Source organism: Zalophus californianus, chromosome 4 (genome assembly GCF_009762305.2).
Source record: "Zalophus californianus isolate mZalCal1 chromosome 4, mZalCal1.pri.v2, whole genome shotgun sequence".
In the NCBI taxonomy this organism is placed as follows: domain Eukaryota; kingdom Metazoa; phylum Chordata; class Mammalia; order Carnivora; family Otariidae; genus Zalophus; species Zalophus californianus.
The window spans coordinates 54,545,492-54,559,175 of NC_045598.1; positions in this window are offsets into that span (position 1 = coordinate 54,545,492).

Consider the following 13,684-nt stretch of genomic DNA (forward strand, 5'->3'; position numbering starts at 1 on the left):
GATTTTGATGTATAAATTAACTCTCCTTTTAGCAGTGTAGGTGCACACATCTTAATAGGAATAAAAATTCTCCATAAATGTAATTACATTTGAAGGTGGTCCTAAATGAAAAATACCAAGTTTGCCATAATGGTTATCTCTGAGGAAGAAGGGAAGTGATGAGAATTTTGGAGAAAGTGGGGAAAGAGCTTCAACTCTATATTTCATTGCCAAGTATAAAGACACTTAAATTTCAATAAAGTTGGGTAGTAAGTACACATATACTAATATATTAAACTCTGTAAGCTTCTGTGTTTGCCACATTTTACAATAAAAGTATTTCCAAAGAACCCAAACCAAAGAAATTATAATCTTTAAATTTAATTTTGGGGAGTTAAGACAATAATTTAAATTCCAGTTATGTCAGGTGGTATGGTTGCATAACCTTGAACGTGTTACTCCCTGTGTTTCCATTCTCTTCTTATGAATTAAGAAGGTTGAATGTATAATTTTTAAGGTAACTTTTGGGCTATTAATTTTTGCTTCTATGAAACAAAAAATATATGTAGAATATAATTTGAAATGAATTATAATTTAGGAATGTGGATTCAATTACTATAATTGATTTTGAACTGATGGGGCAATGTGATAAAAAATCTTAACATCCAACTGAAAAGATCTCTCAGATACATAGATATTTTTCCTTCTCTGATCTTCACTTTTAAAAATAGTTTTAGCAATTTGCACAGTCATTTGGTCAAAATATTGCCTATTAACTTAACACAGAATTGAAAACTCAGATGCCTTTAGGTGAGACATATAGACAACTGGATAAAAGATGTCAGTGTGACACAAGGGAGTGGTGGGGACTGTGGCAAATTGGAGAGAGTGGGTTGTGTCTAATTGGCCAGTCACCAGCCCCCTCCAGTTTATTATTCCTGTGTGCCAGTGAGCCCAATATTGACAAATCTTTCCATTTATCAGGAGAAGATGGAAATCTGGACTTTTATGAGATTAATTCTGGTTTTTATTTGTTGGCAACTAATCCAAATCTTTTTTTTAAGTGTATTGTTTGTCAGGTAAAAATATCAAAGGGCTTGATTTAACTCAAGGTTCTAGGCTTTGCTGGCCTAAGACTTCTGGGCTAAATTGTGTTTATTGGTCTTTATGCTCAGTTTTGAGGTTTTTAGTAATACTACTTTTGTGCCAGGAGAATTGTGGCCATAATCCCCTGCCTCCCAGGTTATCACCGCACCTTTACATTTTTTTTGTGATGTCAGCTCCTGACTCATGTGCTCTCCACACACTTAAATCTTAACTCTTAGTGATTTTCGTATATTCATATACAATGCTTTCACAGCCTGGCTACTCATCTGCTTAATGTCCCTCTCCCAATGATCTTGCATCCATTCTACCTCAGCCTCCTCACTCCCCAAGTCAAACTGTAGACCTTGTCAAGATTGTTATCTGCAACCAAGCCATAATCCACTCTGATCAGCACCTTTCATCTTTCCACGTTATTATCTCTACCTGACTGCTGGTTCCAATGATCTTTTGATTCTTCAAGTCACCGCTAATCAATTGATCATTCTACCTTTTCACAATTCCTCATATTTCAATGTCTTCTCTTATTTTCTATCTGGCTTAAAATTCCAAAGTCAGTATTTATAGTCACTTGCTCGCACATATTGAATCCCTTACCCATTGCTCACTTCATCTTACCTGCGGGCAAAACCACAATCCTGGTAATCCAACATTTCTCCACTCTTTCACATCTGCATCTCAGCTGGAGGTGCCTAGGGGAAAACATTCAATCCTGCTGACAGAAGTCACCTTAAATTGCTGAACAAGAACCTCCAGTAGGTCCTTAACACACATAAACACAGACCATTGTCCTATCTTTCTCTACTTGTCGCGGGCAATGTAGAAAGATATGAAGAAAGGTTATGAGCAAAATGGAAAATCTTCTAAGTGCACGGCTAGGGAATTGGCATCCATGCTGGAAGCGCACTAGTCTAATATTCGTTCAGGAAGATGTTCAAGATTTGTTAAAGGACTAAAGACAACAAGGTGAAAATGCTGTTGAAAGTTCTAGTGCAGCTCTTGAACATGCCATGGTTCAATGCTTATTGGACTCTGTGAACATCAAAGCAGTTATTATGACACGCAGAAGCACTGGGCTGTTCCATGGCAGCCCTGGAGATCATCAATGTGTGTGTGTGTGTGTATGTGTGTCCCTGCATGTGTGTGCTGGGGGGCCGGCTGGTGTTCAACTCCCTGTGCTAATTTTTAATGTTAATGAAACTGATCTTTTTTGGAAAAAGTTCTCTGAGACAACATTCACCACTTCAAACCTGGGAAAATTCGAACTTGGCTTTAAAGCTGTGAAGGAACAAATCACACTTCAATTTGGTTAGAACTGCATCAAGGAAATACACGTGAAAAGCCCTTCCAACACTTTAAAGTTATAAACAAATGGATTCAGAAATAGCCTTTGAAGCCTAACCTGCTATATATATATATTTTTAAATTTTATTTTGTTATGTTAGTCACCATACAATACATCACTAGTTTTTGATGTGGTGATCCATGATCCATTGTTTTCGTATAACACCCAGTGCTCCATGCAGTACATGCCCTCCTTAATACCCATCACCAGGCTAACCCATCCCCCCACCCCCCTCCCCTCTAGAACCCTCAGTTTGTTTTTCAGAGTCCATCGTCTCTCATGGTTCATCTCTCCCTCCGATTTCCCCCCCTTCATTTTTCCCTTCCTTCTCCTAATGTCCTCCATTCTATTCCTTATGTTCCACAAGTAAGTGAAACCATGTGATAATTGACCTTCTCTGCTTGACTTATTTCACTTAGCATAATCTCCTCCAGTCCCATCCATGTTGATGTAAAAGTTGGGTATTCATCCTTTCTGATGGCTGAGTAATATTCCATTGTATATATGGACCACATCTTCTTTATCCATTCATCTGTTGAAGGGCATCTCAACTCTTTCCACAGTTTGGCTATTGTGGACATTGCTGCTATGAGCATTGGGGTGCATGTGGCCCTTCTTTTCACTACATCTGTGTCTTTGGGGTAAATAACCAGTAGCGCAATTGCTGGGTCATAGGGTAGCTCTATTTTTAAATTTTTGAGGAAACTCCACACTGTTTTCCAAAGTCGCTGTACCAATTTGCATTCCCACCAACGGTGTAAGAGGGTTCCCCTTTCTCCACAACCTCTCCAACATTTGTTGCTTCTTTCCCTGTCCATTTTTGCCATTCTAACTGGTGTAAGGTGGTATCTCAATGTGGTTTTGATTTGAATTTCCCTGATGGCTAATGATGATGAATATTTTTTCATGTGTCTGTTAGCCATTTGTATGTCTTCTTCAGAGAAGTGTCTTTTCATATCTTCTGCCCACTTTTTGACTTGATTATTTGTTTTTTGGGTGTTGAGTTTGAGAAGTTCTTTATAGATCTTGGATACCAGCCCTTTATCTGTAGTGTCATTTGCAAATACCTTCTCCCATTCTGTGGGTTGCCTCTTTGTTTTGTTGACTGTTTCCTTTGCTGTGCAGAAGCTTTTTATCTTGATGAAGTCCCAAAAGTTCATTTTTGCTTTTGTTTCCTAGCTTTTGGAGATGTATCTTGAAAGAAGTTGCTGTGGGTGATGTCAAAGAGGTTGCTGCCTATGTTCTCTAGGATTTTGATGGATTCCTGTCTCACATTGAGGTCTTTCATCCACTTTGAGTTTATCTTTGTGAATGGTGTTAGAGAATGGTCGAGTTTCATTCTTCTGCATGTGGCTGTCCAATTTTCCCAACACCATTTATTGAAGAGACTGTCTTTTTTCCATTGCATGTTTTTTCCCACTTTGTCAAAGATTATTTGACCATAGAGTTGAGGGTCCATATCTGGGTTCTCTATTCTGTTCCATTGGTCTATATGTCTGTTTTTGTGCCAGTACCATGCTGTCTTGGTGATCACAGCTTTGTAATATAGCTTGAAATCGGGCAACGTGATGCCCCCACCTTTGTTTTTCTTTTTCAACATTTCCTTGGCGATTCGGGGTCTTTTCTGATTCCATACAAATTTTAGGATTGTTTGTTCCAGCACTTTGAAAAATGTCATTGGAATTTTGATCGGGATGGCATTGAAGGTATAGATTGCTCTGGGTAGCATAGACATTTTAACAATGTTTATTCTTCTGATCCATGAGCATGGAATATTTTTCCATCTTTTTATGCCTTCTTCAATTTCTTTCATGAGTGTTTTGAAGTTCCTAGAGTATAGACCCTTTACCCCTTTGGTTAGGTTTATTCCGAAGTATCTCACGGTTTTTGGTGCTCTTGTAAATGGAATCGTTTCTCTAATTTCTCTTTTTACAGTTGCATTGTTAGTGTATAAGAAAGCAACTGATTTCTGTGCATTGATTTTGTATCCTGCCACATTACTGAATTGCTGTATGAGTTCTAGTAATTTGGGGGTGGAGTCTTTTGGGTTTTCCACATAAAGTATCATGTCGTCTGCAAAAGAGAGTTTGACTTCTTCTTTGCCAATTTGAATACATTTTAATTCTTTTTGTTGTCTGATTGCTGGTGCTAGGACTTCTAGTACTATGTTGAACAATAGTGATGAGAGTGGGCATCCTTTACGTGTTCCTGATCTTAAGGGAAAGGCTCTCAGCTTTTCCCCATTGAGGATGATATTCGCTGTGGGTTTTTCATAGATGGATTTTATGAACATGAGGAATATTCCCTCTATCCCTATACTCTGAAAAGTTTTAATCAGGAAAGGATGATGTATTTTGTCAAATGTTTTTTCTGCATGAATTGAGAGGACCATATTGGTTCTTCTCCCTCCTCTTATTAATGTGTTCTATCACACTGATTGATTTGCGAATGTTGAACCACCCTTGCATGCCGGGGATAAATCCCACTTGGTCGTGGTGGATGATCCTTTTAATGTATTATTGGATCCTATTAGCTAGGATTTTGTTGAGGATTTTAGAATCCATACTCATCAGGGATATCAGTCTGAAATTCTCCTTTTTGATGGGGTCTTTGCCTGGTTTGGGGATTAAGGTAATGCTGGCCTCACAGAATGAGTTTGGAAGCTTTCCTTCTGTTTCTATCTTTTGAAACAGCTTCAGTAGAATAGGTATTATTTCTTCTTTGAATGTTTGGTTGAATTCCCCAGGGAATCCATCAGGCCCTGGTCTCTTGTTTTTTGGGAGGTTTTTGATCACTGCTTCAACCTTGTTACTGGTTATTAGTCTATTCAGCTTGTCATTTTCTTCCTGTTTCAGTTTTGGCAGCTTATAGGTTTCCAGAAAGGCCTCCATTTCATCCAAATTGCTCAGTTTATTAGCATATAGTTGTTGATAATAATTTCTAATAATTGTTTCTATTTCCTTGGTGTTAGTCGTGATCTCTCCCTTTTCATTCATAATTTTATTAATTTGGGTCCTTTCTTTTTTCTTTTGGATAAGTCTGGCCAGTGGTTTATTGATCTTATTAATTCTTTTTTTTATTAAAGATTTATTTATTTGAGAGAGCGAGAATGAGAGAGAGAGAGTACATGAGAGAGGGGAGGGTCAGAGGGAGAAGCAGGCCCCTCGCTGAGCAGCGTCCCTGATGCAGGACTCGATCCCAGGACTCCTGGATCATGACCTGAGCCAAAGGCAGTCGCTTAACCAACTGAGCCACCCAGACGCCCATGATCTTATTAATTCTTTCAAAGAACCAACTTTTAGTATCGTTGATCTGATCTACTGTGTTTCTGGTTTTTAATTCATTGATCTCTGCTTTAATTTTAATGATTTCTCTTCTAATGAGTGGCTTAGGCATCGTTTGTTGCTTTTTCTCTAGTTCTTTAAGATGTAGAGTTAGTTGGTGAATTCGGGATTTTTCTATTTTTTTTTTTTTAGTGAGGCTTGGATGGCTATGTATTTCCCCCTTAGGACCGCCTTTGCAGTATCCCATAGGTTTTGGACCGATGTGTTTTCATTGTCATTGGTTTCCATGAATTGTTTAAGTTCTTCTTTGATTTCCTGGTTGACCCAAACATTCTTGAGCAGAGTGGTCTTTAGCTTCCAAGTGTTTGAATTTCTGCCAAATTTTTTCCTGTGATTGAGTTCCAGTTTTAAAGCATTGTGGTCTGAGAATATGCAGGGAATAATCTCGATCTTTTGGTATCAGTTGAGACCTGATTTGTGACCCAGTATGTGGTCTATTCTGAAGAAAGTTCCATGTGCCCTCAAGAAGAATGAGTATTCTGTTGTTTTAGGGTGGAATGTTCTGTAAATATCTATGAGGTCCATCTGGTCCAATGTATCATTCAAAGCTCTTGTTTCCTTGTTGATTTTCTGCTTAGATGATCTCTCCATTGCTGAGAGTGGAGTATTGAGGTCTCCCACAATTAACATATTGTTATCAACACGACTCTTTATTTTGGTTAACAGCTGGCTTATGTAGATGGCTGCTCCCATGTTGGGGGCATAGATATTTATAATTGTTAGATCTTCTTGTTGGATAGACCCTTTAAGAATGATATAGTGTCCGGGGCGCCTGGATGGCTCAGTCGTTAAGCATCTGCCTTCGGCTCAGGTCATGATCCCAGGGTCCTGGGATCGAGCCCCACATCGGGCTCCCTGCTCAGCGGGAAGCCTGCTTCTCCCTCTCCCACTCCCCCTGCTTGTGTTCCCTTTCTCGCTGTCTCTCTCTCTGTCAAATAAATAAAAATCTTTAAAAAAAAAAAGAATGATATAGTGTCCTTCTCTGTCTCTAATTATAGACTTTAGTTTAAAATCTAATTGTCTGAGATAAGAATTGCTACCCCAGCTTTCTTTTGAGGTCCGCTGGCATATAAGATGTATCTCCATCACTTCACTTTCAGTCTGGATGTATCTTTAGGTCCAAAATGAGTCTCTTGTAGGCAGCATATGGATGGGTCCTGTCTTTTTATCCCATCTGCAACCCTGTGCCATTTTATGGGAGCAGGCCATTCATGTTGAGAGTGATTATTAAAAGATATGAATTAATTGTCATCATGTTGCCTGTAAGATGTTGTTTTTATAGATTGTCCCTGTAAATTTTTGTTGTATATCACTCTTGAGGTCTTTCCCTTTTATAGAACCCCCCTTAATATTTCTTGCAGGGCCGGCTTATTCTTTCAGTTTCTGCCGATCATGGAAGCTCTGCATCTCTCCATCCAATCTAAATGAAAGCCTTGCCGAATAAAGTATTCTTGGCTGCATGTTCTTCTCATTTAGCACCCTGAATATGTCTTGCCAGGCCTTTCTGGCTTGCCAGGTCCCTGTGGATAGGTCTGACATTATTCTGATGTTCCTCCCTCTGTACGTAAGGAACCTCTTCCCCCTAACTGCCCTTAAGATGGTTTCCTTGGTTCTAAGATTTGCAAGTTTTACTATTACATGCCGGGGTGTTGGCCTGTTTTCCTTGATCTTGGGAGGGGTCCTCTCTGCCTCTAGGACATGAATGTTTGTTTCATTCCCCAGATTAGGGAAGTTCTCAGCTACAATTTGCTCAAATACATCTTCTAGTCCTCTCTCTCTCTCCACTCCCTCTGGGATTCCAATTATTCTGACATTGGAACACTTCATGGTGTCACTTATTTCTCTGATTCTATTTTCATGGATTCTGAGTTGTTTTTCCCTGGCCTCCTCTTTTCCCTTTTTATCTATTATATTGTCTTCCAGGTCGCTTATTTGTTCCTCTGCCTCAGTTATCCTAGCTGTTAGAGTATCTAGATTGGATTGGATCTCATTGATAGCATTTTTAAGTTCTGCCAATTCAGCTTTCATTTCTGCCCTTAGAGACTCTATGTTGCCATGAATTGATTTCTCCATTCTAGCCATTGTCTTCACAATTGCTAGCCTGAATTCCATCTCCGACATCTTGGTTATATCTGCAACCATTTGTAAATCTGTAGCATAAGTCATAATCTCTGAGTCTTTTCTATTTTGGGGGTTCCTCCTCCTAGTCATTCTGTTGATGGGTGTTTGAGGGAATGGATTGAGTCCAAATTATTGACCAGAACCCAAGCAAGATGCACCTATTTTCTCGGGACCTTAGAGTTGCTGGCCTCTTGTTTTCCCAGCGTGTCTTCTGGGGGAGGGGCCTGCCGTGCTGTTACTCAGGCAACCCTGTTTGGGCAGAGTTGCCCTGCCCCTCTGTGGCAGGGGATGGGCTCAGCGGGAATCAGTTTTGGGGGCTTTTGTTCTCTCGTGGCTTTCCCTGGCGGGTTTCTGCGTCTCTTCCACGAGTCAGAGCAGAAGAGACCATTTCCAACCCTCTGCCTCAGAGCAAAGAGACTGCAGTCTGTTCTTCAGTGAGCTCTCCAGGCCACACCATCTCCATTTCTGTCTGTGCTGCTATAAACTGCAGCGGCTTGGGTTGTGCGCCCCTCCGCAGCACCCACAGTCCTGCCTCCTGGTTGGGGGACGTCTCTGCCCTTTGTGCTTCTAAAACCGCCAGCCGCTCCCAGTTTGCAGGCGTGACCCCGCCGCTCCGGGTTTCTGCCCTGGGGGCTGCCCTAAAGTCCTTTCCCTTCCCCACCGCTACCGGTTTGCGAGTCTATGCCCTGTCCCCAGCGTGCGAGGCTGTCGCTCACTGGCAGTGTAGGATCCTCACGGCCAGGCTCCCTCCCGCTGCCGTTTATCCTCCGATATCTGCCCGCGGAATCACGGCTCCCCACTTCGTACCTGGAAACCAACCGCCTGTGATTTTCTGTTTGTAGAGATCCAGATCTTCTTACATCTCAGGCTGGTTTCGTGGGTGCTCAGAGTGGTCTGGTAGATATCCAGATCAATTCCGGGGACCGGTTGAAATAGGGTGCCCTACTCCTCTGCCATCTTTCCTTCCACCCCCCTGTTTTATATTTTTAAAAGGAAAGTTTTTAAAATTAAATAACTTCAACGATGACAAAAACATTCACTTTTGAGTTATGTTTTGTTATTTCTTACAAGTCTTTTCATAACATTAGACTAAGAATCTTGAGGAAAGAAATGATATCTTTTGTCTTTGTATTCCTAGTATTTGTTAAAGTGAGCACTTAGAAAAACATATGTTGATTAAATGAATCATTGATAATCGATGATTGCACAGGTATCGTTAGATTCTGACACAACAAAAAACTCCCAAGAATTTACATATTTTATAGACTATGGCTAGAAACTTTTAATTTTTTTAAAGATTTATTTATTTATTTTGAGAGAATGAGAATGAGAGAGAGAGAGAGAGAGTACATGAGAGGGGGGAGGGTTAGAGGGAGAAGCAGGCTCCTCGCCGAGCAGGGAGCCCGATGCAGGACTCGATCCGGGGACTCCAGGATCATGACCTGAACCGAAGGCAGTCACTTAACCAGCTGAGCCACCCAGGCGCCCAAAACTTTTAAAACCTTGTCCTTGGAAGGTGTTCAAACACAAGGGTGGAAAAATCATGTTTTGGCCTTCTTTTGCAGTTAACTAAAATTCTGCTCTTAGCATTTTGTATTGTATTTTGTATTGTATTGTATTGTTTGAATTAACTTTTGGGAGTCTAATTGTGGAAACATGCTGTTCATCTTGCTCAGTACAGTTCCAAAATTAACATTAAAGATTAAAGGGATAAAAACCAAAGTGCTCAGTGTCCTTTTAGACACTGAGAACTGTTTATGCCAAGCATGTGCCTCCTCTTTTTACTCTCAAGGCTTCATTTCTGAATTAACCTCTTTCATCCTTTATTAGCTTAGTTTTTCACAGGATTGTGACATATCCGAGGTCCAGGCAGATTTTAGAAATAGGTTATCCAGTTGCATCAGCTTAGACAACATAACATGCACACAAATTTCCCTGTTGCCTCAATTTCTTCATTTGTAACTTCAGTTCAATTTTTGAGTGCCTCCTGTATTCCAGTAACTGGGCTTGGATATTCACAAAGATTGTCGGATTTCATCCTCATGAGAATTATATAGGGTAGTTCTTCTTATGTTAATTTTATAGAAAAGAAATCTGGGGCTCATGGAGGTGAAGTTATTTCATCAAAATCAGGTGACCAGCAAGTGAATGAGGATTAAAAACTAGATCTATATGATTCCCAAGCCCATGCATTTGCCACTAAAACATACTGCTACCTTCCTGTAAAAATGGTAGTGTGAGCGCAGTCCAGTAAGAATGACCAAAATTAATGAAAATAAGTAAAAATAAGGAAGATATTGTTAATCCTGAATGCAAAGAAAGATCTCTGCCTCATGCTATGGACTTTGATTGCTATTGTTTATATAAATAATACCCATCACCCAAGCTAAAAATTTGGGAGTCATGTCAGTATCCCCCCATCTTCGACATCCCTATTCAATGGAGGTGTTTAATAGTACATCCTATCTTAAGAAAAGTCTGTGTACAAGGTTCAGTCATACAAATAAGTTGTAGACTCAGAAGTGAAGTGGACCTCCCCTCCAGTTCAACTGCTTTACTCCTCAGATGAATAAACTGAAACTCTGGAAGTTTAAGTCACCTGCTCAAGGTCATCTGACAAGGTAGCAAGTGAGGAAGAAGTAGAACAGAGCTCTCTTGATGGTCTATTAGCATTCCCTTCTTTACATCATGTTGTCACCTTTGCAAGGGATGGCATGATGCTATCGAATGATACATTCATCAAATATTTACTGAGCACCTATTATGTATCAGGCACTGTGATATGGTAAACAAAAGGGTGTAGTGGTAAAAAAAACAGTCATAGTCTCTGTCCTCCTGGGACATACCGTGTAGGGGGAGTTAGAATTATTTATTAAATAATTGCATGAATGTGAAAGATGAGGGCCATAAAAAAGTACAAAGTGCTGCTCTGAGAATGTAGTCAATCTGATCTGATGGGGGAGGTTAGATATGGGAGTCAGGCTAAGTTTCTCTAAGCATGTGATGTTTGAACTAAAATTAGACTGATGGGGTCACAGACCTTAGGAAACTCCGAAGAGCTACTACCTACAGCTATGGAGAATTGGTTTCCAAAAGCCCAAAGGATTAACGAAGCCAAAATCAAGTTCAAACACATAAACCATCTGGTTCAGTCCAGAAACATGGTTTCCTCCAAGCCAGTGTAATGTCCTAAAAAGCAAAGTTAAAATGGATCTTTGAATGAAACGCTGAGCAGTTACTTTTGGAAGCTGATTCATTAATGCTAGGGAGGGTATTCAAAAGCAGACTGAGGTCAAACAAACAAGAATTGAAACACCAGGGTTATAGATGTGAGGAATTCTTAATCTCAGGAAACAAACTGAGGGTTGCTGGAGTGGTGGGGGGTGGGAGGGATGGGGTGACTGGGTGATGGACATTGGGGAGGGTATGTGCTATGGTGAGCGCTGTGAATTGTGTAAGACTGATGAATCACAGACCTGTACCTCTGAAACAAATAATACATTATATGTTAAAAAAAGAAGAAGAAGAAGAAGATAGCAGGAGGGGAAGAATGAAGGGGGAGAGATCGGAGGGGGAGACGAACCATGAGAGACGATGGACTCTGAAAAACAAACTGAGGGTTCTAGAGGGGAGGGGGGTGGTGGGATGGGTTAGCCTGGTGATGGGTATTAAAGAGGGCATGTTCTGCGTGGAGCACTGGGTGTTATATGCAAACAATCAATCATGGAACACTACATCAAAAACTAATGATGTAATGTATGGTGAATAACATAACATAATAAAAAATTAAAAAAAAAAGAAACACCAGGGTTATTACAGGTGGCAAAGTTGGAAATGGAAATTCATGAGTAGTTGTAAAATTGGCAAGAATGCCGCTTTTGTGGTCAACTTGATAGTATTACCACCAGTCCCTTTTGAGGCGAAGAACTACATTACCCAGAATTCCTCATCTGTAAGATTCTGGGTTTGAATTTGCCAATGGAAGAACTTGCATGAGATTTGAAAAGCAGAAGTGAAGCAGAAGCTATTATGTTTGCAATACCATGGCAGTCATACGTGGCAGGCTTCCAAATTTCTTCCAAAGTTCCTACTTTTAAGTTGCAGTAGTTAAAGATTTCTCCAAAAGTGGCAGTTTTTGTTCTCTGTTCTATGGTTTTTGTTGATGCCACAGTGAAACTTTCTCCCATCATCCAGCCTCAGAATAGCAGATATCCCAAATTAGATCCTTCTAATTTGTAAGCTCTAATTTCTATATTAATCATTTTCATTACACTTGTCATAGCTCTGTTTTTCTGACCAAACCAAAACTAATGCAAATTTTGGGTTAAAAGTAGTCTCAGTGGCACAGAAACTTGTGGATGGGAGTGTTGCACTGGTTTTCTGATCTGATTAGATTTAAAAGGATTAATAACTTTCATTTTTAGTGGTAGTGAGTCAATGGTAGTTTATGGCAGGTGGTAGGAAAAGAAGTTACTTAAATTATCACTGTAATTAACCTGGAGCCAAGTACCTATAGAAATCAAGACTGGAAGCTTCTGCAATAGAGCATTATAATAATAGAACATTATAATTTCCATTACAATGGAAATAAATGTATAGTAACTCTTGGGTGGGTTGGTTGCTTCTAAATATAATGGAGAATTTAGGATGGGGGAGATATAATTAAGGCTCTAAAATTCCTGCTTAAGGCTAGATAATCAGAAAACTTCTATGATTGCCCTGAAAGAAACCCTATCTTCTATAGTCTCAGAGTTGAAGTTTCTGACAACCAAATCCAAAGTTTTTTTCCCTCATGTTAAATTCAGGACACTGATTGGGAAAAAGCAGGACCCTAAAAATGGGGCTAAGAATATCTGGCAGATTTTAATTAAGCTGAGGACCTGGAAGTTCCAAATTCTCCTAAGCCTGTGTTGCCATTAGAAACAGGCTTTCATTCTCTGTGTAAACAGGTTAGGCTCTTCTTGCCCACAGAACCTGTAATGACCACTCCAGAGAGAGTTTCCTTTTAGGTAAATGTTGATCTTTAAGAGCAACCTCCATCACCTTTATTGATGCTAGACCTGTAAGATAACTCAATACCCAATATAATCCAGATGAACAGGCACTGAGTGTAAGGTCTTACCAATTATATTAGCAGAAACTTGAGAAATACGGATGAGAAGAGAGCTTAAGAAAGGCAACAAAAGCAAAAATAAATAAATGGGGCCACATCAAACTAAAAAATTTCTACATAGCAAAGGAAATTATCAACAAAATGAAAATATAACCTATGAAATGGGAGAGAATATTTTCTAATCATATATCTGATAAAGGGTTAATATCCAGAAATATAAAGAACTCATATAACTCAAGGACAAAAGACAAAAACAAAAATAAAAGCAAATCCAATTTAAAAATGAGCAGATGAAATCAATAGACACTTTTTCAAAAAAGACATACAAATGATGGCCAACAGGTATGTAAAAAGGTGTTCAATATCACTAATCATCAGGGAAATGCAAAGTCACAATGAAATATCACCTCACACCTGTTAGAATAGCTATTATCAAAAAGATAAGAAATAGCAAGCGTTGTTGAGGATGTGGAAAAAAGAAAATCCTTGTGCACTGTTGGTGAGAATGTAAATTGGTGCAGCAACTATGGAAAACAGTATGGAATTTCCTCAAAAAATTAAAAACAGAACTACCAATTGATCCAGGATTCCCACTTCTGGGTATATATCCAAAGGAAATGAAAATCGGAGATCAGAAAGGTATCTGTGCACCCATGTCATTGCAACATTGTTCACAAC